This window comes from Cynara cardunculus (genome assembly GCF_001531365.2).
Source record: "Cynara cardunculus var. scolymus isolate 2C chromosome LG 5, CcrdV1, whole genome shotgun sequence".
NCBI lineage: Eukaryota > Viridiplantae > Streptophyta > Magnoliopsida > Asterales > Asteraceae > Cynara > Cynara cardunculus.
Window position 1 is genome coordinate 7,998,703 of NC_037532.1, and position 6,561 is coordinate 8,005,263.

The window sequence follows — 6,561 nt, forward strand, 5'->3', positions numbered from 1 at the left end:
TCAAAAAAGGTATTATATGAAACAATTTCACAAGATTAAACAATTTCATGAAAAAATTTCATAAGATTAAACAATGAAATCGACAGATGAAGGTGGTTTGCACGGTTTACACAAATGAGGGCGGTTTTCATATGATCACTCCTCTATATATATATATGTGTGTGTGTGTGTGTGTGTGTGTGTGTGTGTGTGTACACTACAAAAATGAAGAGTATCAGCAAGGGAAAATTCTGATACAAATCCGTCGCTAAAAGGGTCTTCGGTCGCTGATCCATCGCTGATACTCCGTCGGTCAAATGCTCGTAGGTTATGCTGATCAGCGAGGGATTTTTTCATTCGCTGATTTTCGTCGTTGATACTTTGTTTTCTATTAGTGATATATATATATATATATATATATATATATATATATAAATGGGGACTAAATATTGTATTTCTACAACACTAAGTGGTGACATATGCAAGTATACATATGTCAACACTATCGCCTTCAAGTAATAAAATGGTAAGAACCATGTATCGTATTTCACAAGGACAATTATCTTAAGTTGCAAGATCTCAAGTTGAAAAACTAAATTTAGTTGGAGAATTTGAAGACTTTGTTTTGATTTTAAAACTCAAATAATAGAAAAAAGAAATGTAGCATGAGCGTAAGACTTATGGTGACATAAACACAAATTCCAGTGGACAATCTTTTAAGAATGCTACAGCAAGCAATCAAGCATAACTAGTTCCACCATCTATTTTGAGGGTATTCATTCTTGGACTTCAACCACCACTAATGTTTAGCTTTCAACTCATATTCTTATATAATATCAAAACCAGTGATATGGTGTTGAATGGTGTCTTCAAAATATATAGAGTAGCAAATTCCTTGGCCTAAAAAATCACTCTTCCGAGCTGATTCCTATATCGTTCAAGTTGATATGTTCCAAGTGGCTCATTCCTAAGTCCGCTACACTTTAACACTTTGATAAGTGACCAACCTATCGGGAATTAATCAATTTGCAAACTATAGTTGACAAATCCTTTATCATCAACTATTTCAAGTCTATTTCTCATATCATTTGAATTGACATTCATTCAGTAGCTTATTCCTAGGTCCACGACACTTTAACACTTTTAAAGTGATCAACTCATCAAGAAATATCTTTGTCTTTATAAAATTTGAAATGAAATAGTGAAACATTGCTATTGCAAAACAATGTTCATTTTCCTTTGGTTTAAAATCTCACTTTTTAAATAAAATGCGAGGAAATATATATATATATATAGAGGAACGATCAAATGCAAACCACCCAATTTGTACAAACCGTGCAAACCACCCTCATACGTCGATTTCATTGTTTAATCTTATGAAATTTTTTCATGAAATTGTTTAATCTTATTAAAAAGTTTCATATAATACTTAATTTTTTTGATGAAGTTGTTTTAATGAAACTTTTTCATGTATTTTTCTAAAATTAAAATAATGAAGATAATAATATCCATGATTAACATTCTCTACAATAAAAATGATTAATCAACCTCTCATAATTACAAAAAAAAATGAACAAAATGAAAAATTATGATTGGTTGAATGAGGTTTGCACGATTTGTACAAATTGAGTGGTTTGCATTTGATCGCTCCTCTCCCTCTCTCTCTCTCTCTCTCTCTCTCTCTCTCTCTATATATATATATATATATAACATAAAGGTAAAGACATTAAAGTAAATAACTAAAAGTAAATGACTGAAACTAAAGAGTGGAAAGTAAGAACAATAAGCATAAAGAATATATAAACACAAGATCTAAAAAAATTACGTAAATTAATATTAAAGCAAGTTTATAAACTAAAGAATATAATTAACAACCAGCTTAAAACTGATTGGATCTTGCCAAAATGACAAACCCACCACCTCTATTTATACTAAGCTAGAGCGAGTAAAGTGAAAATTAAGCAAACTTGGTTCCTAAATTTAGTTAAAGTCAACATAAAAGTATACAGAGTACAATTGAACTAATCTAGCAAGTATGTCAAGTGGGTGAATTCATCAAGCTCCCCGAGAATCCGAAAACACACAGATCAACGTTGCATGAATGCTATAGCACAAAACAGCTTATGTACAAACTCAAGTCAGCTATCAAATGGTGTAAAAACAGGTAAATCACACATTTAGCTCCATGAAATAATAAATGAAAAATAATATAATAAAAATGACTCAAGATTAAGATAAAAGGAAAATAAACTAACTAAAAATGAAGAAATTGATGTTTTATTTATTGAATGATCAACACATATCATATATATATATATATATATATATATATATATATATATATATATATATAAAGAAAAAGAAAGGTCCCTTCGAAATACAAACATCTCCAAGGTTACAAGCAATGCAAACTATTTATGATCATAGATGCATATGATGAAGGGCTATGACTAAAATGGTGACAAAGATTGTAATTTTTCTACGCAATTAAAGGCACGATGGGTACGATGGAATAGAAGAAAGAGCATCTTCATAATCAAACATCGATCCATAATCAAGTGCGTGGAAGCTATTCACGGACCAAATTAAAGGGATTCATGAGGGAGGCGGCGCAGTAATAGCCACAATTCCCAACAAACCACCAAAATTAATTAAATCATGTGTGATTAAGTCATGTTTTGTGCAAATAAGCTATAAGTAAACAACCCAAATAAGTTGTGCGAATAAGCCAGATAGACCAATAAACCTAATTAAGCCGCAAGTAAACAGCCATAAATTTTCATATTAGTTATGAATAGGATTAATTCATATATGAATAAAACATAAAATATTAGTTTTTGGTGATGATTCATATGAAGAAACAAACTATATCATTTAGGTTAGAAATCATAATTACTCATAATGTTTCATAAGTGTAATATAATACCAAGAATTAACTAATGACATGAATTTGAAAATAACAAAAGAATCAAATTGTTCTTCATAAGTGCTAACCACTAACCAATATATCATTTAATGCGAACATTATAACTTCTAAAAATTCATAAGTGTAATACAATCTAGAGTAAATTACATTTTTCATTCCTATGGTTTGTTAATGATTTTTGTCCGTGTGGTTTAGAAATTACGGTTTTCGTCCCTATGGTTTGTAATTTATTGTTATTTTTGTTCTTGAACTAATTCTTACTTTTTAAATATAAGGGACCAAAATAGTAAAGTATTGTAAGCCATAAGAATTGAAACAACATTAAGTTATAAATTATAAGAACGAAAATAACAATGATTCGCATACAGTAAGGATGAAAACTGTAATATCTGAATCACAAGGATGAAAATTGTAATTTTTAAGAAACCATAGGGACGAAAAATTTAATTTACTCTATAATCTAAAAATTAAATGGGGACATGAAACTGGAAACAATAAAAACAACAAACTATTCTTTGAAAGTGAACAACCGACTACACCAACCCAATTATTTAACAATTATTTTCTGGATTTCATCATATACAGAAAATACATTTGAATGAACTACATAATCTCCAACACCAGCGAGATTAACAAATCCTTCTGCATCTAAAATCGACTCCTAGTTATTGTTGTCTGCCATGACGAACACGGGATAGACGTCACTTACAAACTCCTCAATAGCCACATCAGAAAAGATGAATTCATCGTTCATTGCAAAGATAAATGAATGACCAAAATAATCATAAATAATCATAAACAAAGACTAGTTACGAATACTAAATAAATAAATAAACAATTCAAACATAAACCAATCATTGCCTAAAATAAAATAAAATAATTACTTTCAGTATAACCGGCATCCTAAAATAAAGGATCGTGAAGTTAAAAAAAAATAAAAAATGACATTGTTACCTTTAACTAACAAAAAAAGGAAAAAAAAAATAATAATAAACCAACGTCTTGGATTGGTTTGTAATGGTTGTAACCTTGGAGAGGTTTACAAAAAATAACCCCTCGTCGTCAGCACCTCACAACCACCTTCATCTTCGGTGTTGCATCCCAAATCCAAACCAAATACCAAATCTTGTTCCCATCCTAGATTCCGGGTCTCGTTCCCCCTATGGTTTGTCAACAATGATCTGGATCTTATATCAATGTAGAAGTCGTTTCTATACCACCGTCCGTTAGAAGTCGGATCTCCTTGATCGTTTCCGCACAACCATCCATTTCGACCAGGTACTGGGATCACCCTTGCTGCTAAAACCAACCAGTGTTCAAACAAGTGTTCATCGTAGTTGTCGAAAAAACCCTCCTTTTGGGGCATCTTCTCCTTTTGCTCATGAGAACTAGATTTACTTCTCATCCATCTTCTCTCTCCAATCTAGATATGTTTCTCCCCCTTCATAAATAGTTACAGTTGTTCCATGGCCTTAAAGTTTGATTTAGGTTTTTATGTAGGATTCGCTTTGGTTACAAAGTCAAATCTAGATATGAAGTCAAGGTTGATTTATGTTCTTATTCAGGGTTTGATATAAGTTTTTAATCTAGGGATTGCATCACATTTTTCGGAATGAAATAGTGATAATTAATATTCAAATGGAGATGATGAAAAGTTAAAGCTCCAATTTCTCTTCTTGTATTCCCAACTTGAATTCCTCCTGAAAACTCAAAGTTCTTCAAACTTCCTTCGAGAATTTGTTGTCCAGATTCCTTAATCCATCAAGAAATGCTTTCCTCTTTCGATTTGGCAATTGATTTGGGCTTAAAATTTGAGTGAATCCCGTTCTTAAGAGTTTTAGGGCTGGAACAGTTTGGGGAAGAAAGATACACACAAACACCTACTCTTCACACTTCAACTGAAAGGAGAAATAAAAGAATTCACCCTTTTTATACCACCTCAAATATGGGCCCAATTACGATACGATATCAAAGTTATAATATTAATTCGAATCAAATCCATCCAAATAAATTTCCTTTAACTTGTAAAAAAAAATAGAAACCCAAGTTTAGACAACATTTGTCCTCTTTTTCATTCAGTTTTACTTTTGAGCTTCAACTGCTTGTATCTTTAGCATAACCATTTTATTCATAACTTATTCCTTACTCATAATTTCTCTCTATCCCAATCATACCTCATACTTAAAATCTAATACGTATTTTCACTTTACGCATTCAACTTTAACTCGAGCTACACAAATAACCCAATATTCGTCAAAACATAATAGTTCCAATTCATTTAACACCAAATTCATTAATTCAGTATTCTTTCAAATTCCAAAGTGTGACATGATGGTGGGTCCTCGGCATAAACATATGTCGTCGTATTTCCAGAAATTTAATACATTCACTCTTGTAAATTATATAACATTTAACCGGAATTTCTTATAAATTTAGATATTTAATGATTTTTGATGTTTAATTAATACTTCTTATATCTTAAATTAATTTTCTACATTACTATTTTAGTTTGTTTCTAAATAAATTTTCATTTCTTAAAGTAATTTTCCAATGTTTCATTCTACCTTTAATTATGAAATGGAGAAAGTTTTTCACTATGGTATCAACAGTAAAAATGTCGTTATCAATTCCCGTCTCTCTTTTGAATTAATTACAGTTTTGATTATTGTGGTTGTTATTTTGCATCACTTTTGATCCCTCAAACTAACTATCATTAAAAACTGGCTCTAAAGAGGGGGCATTTTGGCATTTGTCATAATTATTTCATTTTCTTTAAAAAAAATAGCAAATATATATAGAGAGAGGTAAGATCATTTGTTAACCATGAAAATTGTATTAACATTACAAATCGTTTAGACCAATCACAAGTTTTTGTTAGATTAAGTTATTCTATCACCATACAATTAATATTGATGATACAATGGTAAAAAAAAAATTTGTCTTAACTTCATATTCATTAAATGGACGGTTACAAAAACATCAATCCTATGATTATAGCTAAAGTAATATATTTAACTTTTTTCCCAAATTATAGCTGATTTGTTGTTTTAATATGATAAAAAAAACTTGGATGTTGAATCTTCAACATATATGTAATCGACATCGTTCTTCACATCAAACAATTAGGTTTGATTTATCGAACTATAGTAGTGGTGGAGGAGTGTTTTTATAGATAAATATTCATAATCGAGATATACAAACATGAGTGAAGACGGTGGATTACAATACAAGAAGATTGAAGATCTTATGATTAGAAAGTATTATGTTCACATGTGAAAGCCAAAAAAATTAAGTGTTCACTAATGTTCATTTGGTGTATATAATTGTCGTCGTGGCTTGGGGTATAACAGTTCGGAGAGATCGACGAGTACCTCATACTGTCATGCCAACCGCAGCTTTTGAATCAATTTTGGGGTGTCCACATGTGTTCTCGTGTGTTCATAAAACAATATATATATATATATATATATAGAGAGAGAGAGAGAGAGAGAGGAGCGATCAAATGAAAACGACTCCAATTTGTAAAAACCATAAAAACTACTCTCATCCATCGTTAATCTTATGAAATTTTTTCATGAAATTGTTAATCTTGTGAATTTTTTTCATGAAATTGTTAATCTTGTGAAATTGTTTCATATAATACTTTTTTTGATGAA